Source organism: Monodon monoceros, unplaced genomic scaffold (assembly GCF_005190385.1).
Source record: "Monodon monoceros isolate NGI ecotype Baffin Bay Population unplaced genomic scaffold, NGI_Narwhal_1 Super_Scaffold_12, whole genome shotgun sequence".
NCBI lineage: Eukaryota > Metazoa > Chordata > Mammalia > Artiodactyla > Monodontidae > Monodon > Monodon monoceros.
In genome coordinates this window covers 165,886,633-165,897,329 of record NW_021703768.1, presented here as the reverse complement: position 1 = coordinate 165,897,329, position 10,697 = coordinate 165,886,633, and positions in this window count along the sequence as shown.

The window sequence follows — 10,697 nt, the reverse complement described above, 5'->3', positions numbered from 1 at the left end:
GACAAGAGATGAATTTTTTTAATATAATTGAATTATAGCTTTGTTGATGTGAAATATAAAGAGTTTTCAATTATAAAAAAAAAAAGAGGTGAGAGGAAGAAAATTGAGGGGAAATAAAGGTTTCAATTGGACTTTATCCCACACATCTGAAGCCCATGTCACAGTTTCTCTAGGTTGAGTGAACCAAGCCTGATGCGCAGTGTGAAAGGAACAAAAAAGGAAGTCGAGAGTCAGAATTCAGCAGAAGAAAGGGAGCGGGGCATTTTCATGTTACGTTGCCAACCTAATAATTGTAATGAAACTTCATTCAGGTGTAATTTGGCTATCTGAGAGTCTCATCTATCTAAAGTACAGCAAAGAACCAAGGAAATAAAAGAGATGGAAAAAGCCCTCTTCAGAAATAAAACAGAGATCACCAAAGTCCATGCCCTAAAGATCAAGCCCATTACTCCTAGAGATTCATCAAAGCCCTTTCTCATAGGTTATTAATGTTTACTTGGATTCAATTTTAAAGGACCTGGCAGTCCGGTTTCCAAACTCATAAAAAATTAAAATCGGTAAACTAGAAGTGGGAGGAGAAACTATCCCATGTGGGCTTGCAGATAGCAGTAAGAAGACTGGAAGTCTATAAGCAGGACAGAGATTAAAAAAGGCATAAAAATTGACTTAATGATCAAAAAGCACCGCAATTTAGTGTCTTTAGACTAGGGGGAAAGAGTCTTACACCTCTATAGGCCATGTGGAAGAAATATTAAAATCTGATTCTATATTAACCTTGAGTAATCAAGAAAATTAAATTATATTCACTATACAGACATTCTCTGAATTACGCAGCACTCAACTTTATGTAAATAGCTCTATAAGGCACACAATAAATTTTTGAAATTTTGAAGATGATTTTATATGACACTGAGAAATACAAAGAAGTCAAGTGTATGTTAATGGTTAAATAAATTATGACATGAAAATTTGATGGGCAATTATGAAACCATAAAAACTATTAGTGAAGAAATGTGTATGACACATGAAGTTAAAAAAACAGGATACAGAATTGTATACGCAGCATAATCTTAATAATGTGTAAAATACGTAGAAAGATCTTTTGATCTCATTAATAACAGCCACAGAAAAAATTTTTTAAACCTCAGAACAAACTCTATGTGCAATACACACACAAAAAAAACTATAAATATTCACTGAAGGAAATTTTAAAAACTGCGTAAACAAAAAGGCATACCACATTCCCTAATGGGAAGACTTGATCTGGTAAAGGTGCCATTTTACCCAAAGAGTTTACAAATTCAATGTAATTCCAATCAAAATTACAATAGGATTTTTAACAAAATTGATATGCTAATGCTAAAACTCATCTGGAAGAATACATACTTAAGAAGAGCTAGACATTTTTTAAGCATACTGAGGGGCCTCTAACTACCAGGTATCAAAATATACAATCACAGTCATTAAAGGATGATATTGGGTCACAGAAAAAAAAGATTAACAGAAGAGAAAAGATCATGAGCTACTGACACAAAATTGTGGATAGCATTTCAAATAATTGAGAATAGGTGTTGGGACAATTGGTTATCCATTAAAAAAAAAAACAGCTATATCTCTACATCACACCGTTCAAAAATAAATTAATTAACTTTCCCTTCCCGGCAACTGGCATGGTCAGGGCCAAGGCCTGAAGAGGCAGCAGCCAGCACCGTGGAGGCTAACGGGGACTGGGATGGGCACAGCTGGACCAAGCAGCAGGCAGCCACAGGGGTGGGGCAGAGGGGACAACCAGCATGGCAGGGAGATCTGTTATCCACAGGGGTATTGGGAAAAATAAGGAAATACACGGAGGATGGTGAGAGCAGGTTTCTCTCTGTCATAGGACGGAGTTACAAATATGGAAAGTGAGAAGCTTAAAAAGAACTCTGTGAGGTTGGACTGGAGAAATTGGTGTGAACTCAAAGTTTTACATATCTATGTTCTGATTTGGATGCTTGTGCTAAGGTTATGTAGCGGGGGCAGAAAGAGGTACGGATACTCGGGGGGAGAGGAAGAGACTTTGCTAAAAGGAGTCTGGAGACATTACAGTTGCTTGTCCCATCCATAGAATAACACACACACACCTATATATATATAAAAACATATAAATGTGTGTGTGCGTGTTTATATATACCCATACAATTACATGTACATGAATGTGTATGTATGTATATGTACAGATATATGTATATATATGCCTGCTTGAGGCTGCAGGTTCCACCTCTGCTCCATCCACACCTCACAGACTTAGGGCTTTGCAGATACTTCTAAGATATTCCCTTTGATTTTCATCTTCCTGTTCCTGCATTTTCCTTTGTCTGCACTTTGGCTGATCCCAGCAGCTTTCTGAGAATAAACCCAGTGTATACAAAGAAGGAGACTGGTTATTGGTGTTTTCTTCCCCTTTTTTATATTTCTCCCATAGAGTGGGATGTTATTTTCCAGCAGGAAGTGCCTTTCTATTTATTCATTTTCTGCTTGATTATTATGATGAATGATGCCTAGGGGATCTGTGGATGGATGAACCAAGGCTCTCTGCATCACCTGTCCTGTCCTTTCCCCTGCACCCCGACTTCCCCACAACTGTCCATAATTATTTTGTCTCTTTCCACCCACTTCACTGTTCCTTCAAAGTGGGAGATGAGAATTTTTATGTTTTCTGATTTCCTTCCTTTTCACATCCCCTTTTCAGGGCTTAATAAGACAGCACAATGTACCCAATGTTAGAGGCCTAATATTCTAGAATATTCCCTCCCCGGCTGGTGGCTGAACAGTTGACTTTGATGGGTGCGGTGAGCAGCTGGCTCTCAGGGAAGCCTGGGTGGACCCAGCTTTCTCATCAGCTGCCCCACACCTGCCACTCCCTGATCAAGAACCTGATGATCTTGGTCCAAAGCCCTATTCCCCCCACTTCCCACTGCGTGACCTGAGCAACTTTTTTTTTTTTTTTTTTTTTGTGATACGCGGGCCTCTCACTGCTGTGGCCTCTCCTGTTGCGGCGCAGAGCCTCCGCAAGCGCAGGCCCAGCGGCCATGGCTCACAGGCCCAGCCGCTCCACGGCACGTGAGATCCTCCTGGACCGGGGCATGAACCCGTGTCCCCTGCATTGGCAGGCGGACTCTCAACCACTGCGCCACCAGGGAAGCCCCTGAGCAACTTTCTTAATCCCCAAATCTTCGTTGTCCAATGTGGGCAGTGGAGGTGGACACTGAGAGAGCCTGCTGCACAGGGTGGCTTTGCAGATTAATGAGGAAGAACAGATAGTACGTTGGGTGGGGCTGGTCCTTTGAGGGTGGCAGGTGAGCTCACTGAAGTGCTTCCAGGTCCTGGGATCAATCATCCATTTGCCCAGGAGGCCTCAACAGCCTCAGCATTCATTAGGCACCTGGTGTGTACTTGTCTTATGGGAGACAAAGACCCTGGTTGTAGCAGCCATGGGAGAATGTGCATCTGAATGGGGAGTCAGACCCGAGGGGTGATCAGAATGAGTGGAAGATGCCCCTTGAGATGGGCAGGTGTGAGTCATGTTTCTGGTGCTTGGAAGAAGTGAAGCTGGGCTGGATGCAAATGCCACTCCCCCCTCCCCAGTACTGTGTCCTGTGTCATCCTGTGCTGGGCATCTTCATTGGACATAAACAAACCCAGGGACTCCAAGAAGCTTCAGGTCACATCCTCAGCTTCCTGAGCTCCAGCTCCGACCAGAGACCCCGGTGTAGAACCGTGAGGAACTGCAGATGCTAGCTGTGGTGTGGAGGCTGAGTGACACTCTTCATCCTCCCCGGGAGCTGTTCAAGAAGGTGGTGCCCCATCACTGCCTGGGCTCCATCTGGTCCCAGGGGACCAAAAGGGGCCATGAGCACCTGGTGCCCACTGTCCACAACACCGTCACCCACTTCCAAAAGGTGGTCAACTTTATCACCACCACCTACCTCGGGAACCCAATTATGACAGCCCAGAACAGGGCCGAGGTGGTGGAATTCTGGATCCAGGTGGCCAAGGTATGCTGTAGGAGGGCCCAGGGAGCACTCTCCGGAGCCATGGGCACTGCCCCTTCTCCTTTCTCTGCTCTCAGGACTGAAGTCTGGGGTCTGAGTTCCTACACAGTCCCTAGGCCCCTCCTGCCAGGGGCACACTGACCTTGACATTCAGATCCCAGTGATGGGCTGCTCACTTCCTCCTTGGGTTGAGCTAAAACCCTCGGGTCCCAGGTGCACCCTCCCCAGGGCCACTGGGCATCTTTCTCATCCAGGAGAGAAGTTAATGAGGGGACAGAAGCCAGAGGAGCGGGGTTCCAGCTCTCTCCTCACTGACCATTCCCTTCCTTTCCCAAGTGTGCAGAGGCCTGAGGAATTACTCCTCTCTACAAGCCATCATTTTGGCTCTGCAGAGGCCTCCATTAAAGCGCCTCAGAAAGACATGGGGACAGGTTTCCAGGTGAGTAGGCTGCTTTCCTTCTGAGCACCAGAGTAGACAAGACACTACCCACCATGTTGCTGGCTGTGTCCCCTCCGTCAGCTGGGAGCTCCTGGGAGACAGTGGACCCTGGGGACAGGAAGCCACCTGGTTGGTGGGACTCTTGAGTCTCTCTAGGACCTGAGGCCTGTGGTTCTGCTTAAAAAATTAGGATCTTTAAATGTCAGATCCTGCATTGAACCAAATGGGAGATTTTCAAGTGTTTACTTACCAGCGACAGAACTCTCTATCCAACTGAAACCAACACCGGTCAAAAAAGATCTGCTCAGGAGTGAAGGGAACAAAGGCCCCAGGAGACAGCCTCCTCCCCAGTCCCACAGAGACCTCTGGGCCCAGATGACGCAAGGGATACCCTCATGAGGCCTGTTAATTTTCCAGGTACTCAAAAAGGATTTGCTCTCAAATCCCTGCACATTATTCCCCTGTTTTCTTCCTTCTTTCCCATCCCCTCAGGAAGAGCTCCCAACAATTTGAAGAGTTATGCCGGAAAAACAAACTGCTGAACAGGACGATCATTGAGGTGACGTGGAGGCTGTAGATCTGGAAGGAGCGGGGACCAGGCAGGATGTGGTGTGGGTAGCTTATCACAAAAAGTTCTCCGAGAAATTCAGTGTCTTGTCCAGGTTGACAGGCAGAGGGATGTGTGAGCTCTACAGGCAGGTGGGGGCAGTCTGGGGCAGGAGGCCTTGGTCATGGGATGTAGCAGTGCTGGCTGGACTGTTTCAGCAGGGTGAGAAGCTGGTAGAATTAGTAGTTCTCTGGATTCCTTGCTGGTCCATCAGCTGCCACTCATCTTCCTACAGGCTGTTGGGTGGACGGTGCAGGTGGGGGTCCTTTCTTCCTAAACTAGCCCAGACTGTCCTCACTAAGCCAGGCTGCTGCTGCTCCTTCTGTCTTCACTGTACCTCGCAGAAGAAGGGGACCCTGGCTGCAACAGGGGTGGACACAGCGAGAATCCCAGGGACCAGGGGGACGGGGGCGGGGGGCGCTGCCCAGCCTGAGACAGATTATGTGTGCTTTCTGAAACTCCCCACTCTGTCCTACAGAGTCACTGCTAATTGATCCCAGAGGGATTCTTGCCTGATGCCTTTTTAGCAATGATAGTTGCCCCAGATGGTGATGAGAAGTATCTGAGGAACTGATAGATTCCTAATGGATCCTTCCTGACTGGACTTCAAAGGTTGCCACAAAAAAGGTGGAAGTTATGGGCTTCCCTGGTGGTGCAGTGGTTAAGAATCCACCTGCTAATACAGGGGACACGGGTTCGAGCCCTGGTCTGGGAAGATCCCACATGCCGCGGAGCAACTAAGCCCATGTGCCACAACTACTGAGACTGCGCTCTAGAGCCCACAAGCCAAAACTACTGAGCCCACGCGCCACAACAACTGAAGCCCGCGCACCTAGAGCCTGTGCTCCACAACAAGAGAGGCCACCGCAATGAAAAGCCCGCGCACCGCAAGGAAGAGCAGCCCCCGCTCGCTGCAACTAGAGAAAGCCCGCGGGCAGCAATGAAGACCCAACGCAGCCAAAAATAAATAAATAAAAAAGCATTTACCCGCTTCTGGCCGGGAGGTCTGGAGTCATAGGTGTTTCAGGGTTCCTATTTGTAAGTAAATGGAATCCTTAATCTTGAAAGTGTAGTGTTTAAAAAAAAAAAAAAAGGTGGAAGTTAGTGCTCTGATCGCCCACTGCCCTGTCAGTCAGAGTACCTCAAGGGTCCCCTTTCTGAGTACATGAAAAAGGATTTCTGTGCAAGGGAATGTCATGAGGGGTTCTTAGGGAAGTGAGGCTTTTTAGCATGGCCTCAGGTCAGCCTAGGGTCAGAGGACAGGAGGCTAGGGCAGTCAGGAGCTTCTCAACCAGGCCCCCCAGTATACCCTGTTAATTTCCCTCCATGGCTCAGCTCCTTGCTGGGAGCCTGGACACTCATTAGTCCAGAGGTTAGGACTGTGGTCAGTGGTGGAGCCGGGGGTGGGGTGAAGGCATTCAGGACAGGGCCTATGGCTGGGAGGGGTAGTGGCCTGTCCTCTGTGGACCCCTCTGTAAGTCACTCACCTCTGAGGGCCTCAGTCCCCTAAACCGGGGAGATCTGGAGAGAGATGATTCTGTACTTAGGCTGCACAAGGAGGTTCAATGAGTAGGATCAAGGGAGGAAAAGAATGTGTGGAGCTTTGTGATGGCTCCACCTGGACGGGTGAGGGCAGTGATGACAGTCACAGGACACTGAGCGCTCAGGAGACCCAGGGACGCCAGCAGAGTTCTCACACGGTCCAGATGAGGATAGAGGCTCAGGGTGGCCAGGTCACACAGCCAAGGTCACATACAAGTGAGTGTTGGAGCTGGGATTGTTCTAGAATCAGAGCTCACTGGAGGTTGGGGCAGCAGAGGTACCGGGTCACTCAGGCCACATGTCCAGGGGTTGAGATCAGGAGCCCTGGGGGGAAATGTGGGAGGGTAGTATGGCCACAATGACACTGTCCTCGACCCTGCAGGAGGCAACCTCCTTGTTGGCCACTGTGGAGGCGGACCTCCAGGGAGCTCAGGAGACACAGCAGCAGCAGGTGAGACTGCCTGCGGGGGAGGGGCCCAGGGGTCAGAGCAGAGGGTGCTCCTCCCTCCCAGCTGGAGGCATCCACCAGGAGAGGGGCGCTTTCCATCTGCAGACCTGTCCCCGGTACCACAGGACCTGAATTGACTGCAGTGGAAGTGACCAGGAGGAGGGATTTGGGGAGGGATGGGCCAGGGACCGCATAACCTGGGATTTGCCAAATGCCGGCCCCGGGAGGTGACTGGAGGAAGTTTGGTGCTCCTGAAGGGGAAGGGAGGGGGTTCGGAGGAGGCTGCTAAGAGTCCTGGGTTACTCCGTGTGGGGTCTCGGGGTGGGATAGGAAGCTGAGAGTGAGGGGTTTCAGGGGACCTTCAGATGGCCCCCGAGAGGGGGGGCTCATCACCATTCCTATCCCGATGGCAGAGTGTCGTCCCTTTCCTCAACACCTTCCTCAGTCACCTGCTGCTGCTGGACTACATAATGGACGGTCATGAGAAAGTGAGCCTGGAGTGGGGGCCTGGGCAGGATCCCGAGGCTGGGAAGGAGACAGCCCTACCCTGAGCCCTTAGCTCTCAGCACGTGGCAAACCTCTGCTCATGGGAGCCTAACAACCGCCCTTGGGAGCAGGGACTTAGGCCCGTCCTAGTTACGAGTGAAAGGAGCCTCCGAATAAGCCGCCCTCCCAGTTCCCTGGGCAGATGAAGCTCAGAGCTGCCTGACTGCAACGCTACAGGAGGTTGAGTCTGAGCTGGACTCATCCACTTCCTCAGACCCTGCCCGTGACGGGGAGTGAAGTCTATCCTTCCAAGTCAAAAAACACATCCTGGGCTTCCCTGGTGGCGCCCTGGTTGAGAGTCCCCCTGCCGATGCAGGGGACACGGGTTCGTGGCCCGGTCCGGGAGGATCCCACATGCCGGGGAGCGGCTGGGCCCGTGAGCCATGGCGGCTGAGCCTGCGCGTCCGGAGCCTGTGTTCCGCAACGGGAAAGGCCACAACAGTGAGAGGCCCGCGTACCTCAAAAAAAAAAAAAAAAAAGAGCATACTATAAACAGTTATACACAAACTAATTGGACAATCCAGAAGAAATGGATACATTCCTAGAAACAGACAACCTAATATGACTGAATCATGAAGAAACAAAATCTGAATAGACTGATCTCTAGTAAAAAGATTGAATCTGTAACCAAAACCTCCCAACGAACAAAAGTCCAGGACCAGACGGCTTCACTGGTGAATTCTACCAAACATTTAAAGAAGAATGAATGCCAATTCTTCTCCAACTCTTCCAAAAAACAGAAGAGGAGGGAACATTGTAAAACTCATTTTACAAGGCCAGTGTTACCCTGATACTGAAACCGTAACAGCCAATTTTGACTACGTGTTGGATCTGTTTCTTTGACTTTAGCCTTTGCTTTTCGTTGCTTTTGTTATTATAATCACACATGATGGCCTGCCTCAGGGAACCCTACCCACCTGTGAATGGCTTCAAGAAAGAAGAAATTAACACATCCCCCTCCCCAAGGCTGGCCATCCCAGATGTTTGCCCTTTTTACTTTACTTCCTCTCTGCCTCTCCCTCTCTATTCTGCCTTTTCACTTTACTTCCCTCTCAGATTCTATAAAATAAACTGACATCCAGACCCCAGTAAGATGGTTATTTTGAGACACTAGTCTGCCATCTTCTCGGTCTGATCTCGGAGAGGCAGCAGTGAGTGGTGGCGTGAAGCAAGATCTTAATTCCCTGTCCAGGAATGGAACCTGGGTAGCCTGGATGAAAACCAGGAATCCTAGCCACCATAGCCCCTGGCTCTTGCACCCAGTGAAAAATGCATTTCTCACAGAGGCAAAAACTGTAAAAACAGGTGCAAAGTTTATTATTAGAGACACAGCACAACAACAAGTGGGAGAGCACACAGAGAAACAGTTTGTTTAGTTAAGATAGAAGCAAGGCAGAGATGCACACCCGGAGAGAAAGGGTGTGGGGTTCTCTCTAAGGAGGAGGAGGGGTGCAGTAAAGAGGTGGTTAAGTCATTCATATAGGGCAGTTCTTCCGGGTCTTTACCTTTGGCCGATTATCTGGTTTCTTTTTCCACACCTGACCAGCCCTAGGACCCTCCCTAACATGTGTGCGCACCTTTTTTCCACGATGGATTTCAGCCCAGAAGCCTATGGGACAGCCTTAGCATCACGTATTATGGGTGGTGCCCCCTCCTTTTTGACCCCCAAGGAGCGTTTCTGCACATGTGCAATGTTTCCCTTGCCCCAAGGATGGGAAATGTATGACCTCTTGACCTTTTCCTCAAACAAGGTTTAGCCCCTCTCTGTTCCTGCCATGACTGTTATCTTAAGGCGTCCACAGGAGACAAAGCCTGCCTATTTACCCTGTTTCTCTTGTTACTTCCATTTGGAGAGCAAACAGGAGGCTGTTTTGTTTTTTTTTTAACATCTTTATTGGAGTATAATTGCTTTACAATGGTGTGTTAGTTTCTGCTGTATAACAAAGTGAATTAGCTATATGTATACATATATCCCCATATCTCTTCCCTCTTGCATCTCCCTCCCACCCTCCCTATCCCACACCTCTAGGTGGTCACAAAAGAGCTGATCTCCCAGCTACACGTAAAAGAATGAAATTAGAACACTCCCTAACACCATACACAAAAATAAACTCAAAACGGATTAAAGACCTAAATGTGAGGTCAGACACTATCAAACTCTTAGAGGAAAACATAGGCAGGACACTCTATGACATAAATCACAGCAAGATCCTTTTTGACCCGCCTCCTAGAGAAATGGAAATAAAAACAAAAATAAACAAATGGGACCTAATGAAACTTCAAAGCTTTTGCAAAGCAAAGGAAACCATAAACAAGACCAAAAGACAACCCTCAGAATGGGAGAAAACGTTTGCAAATGAAGCAACTGACAAAGGATTACTCTCCAAAATTTACAAGCAGCTCATGCAGCTCAATATCAAAAAAACGAACAACCCAATCCAAAAATGGGCAGAAGACCTAAATAGACATTTCTCCAAAGAAGATATATAGACTGCCAACAAACACATGAAAGAATGCTCAACATCATTAATCATTAGAGAAATGCAACTCAAAACTACGAGATACCATCTCACACTGGTCAGAATGGCCATCATCAAAAAATCTACAAACAATAAATGCTGGAGAGAGTGTGGAGAAAAGGGAACACTCTTGCACTGTTGATGGGAATGTAAATTGATACAGCCACTGTGGAGAACAGTTTGGAGGTTCCTCAGAAAACTAAAAATAGAACTACCATATGACCCAGCAATCCCACTACTGGGCATATACCCTGAGAAAACCATAATTCAAAAAGAGTCATGCACCAAAATGTTCATTGCAGCTCTATTTACAATAGCCAGGACATGGAAGCAACCTAAGTGTCCACCAACAGATGAATGAATAAAGAAGATGTGGCACATATATAAAATGGAATATTACTCAGCCATAGAAAGAAACAAAATTGAGTTATTTGTAGTGAGGTGGATGGACCTAGCCACTGTCATACGGAGTGAAGTAAGTCAGAAAAACAAATACCATATGCTAACACCTATATATGGAATCTAAAAAAAAAAAAAAATGGTCATGAAGAACCTGGGGTAA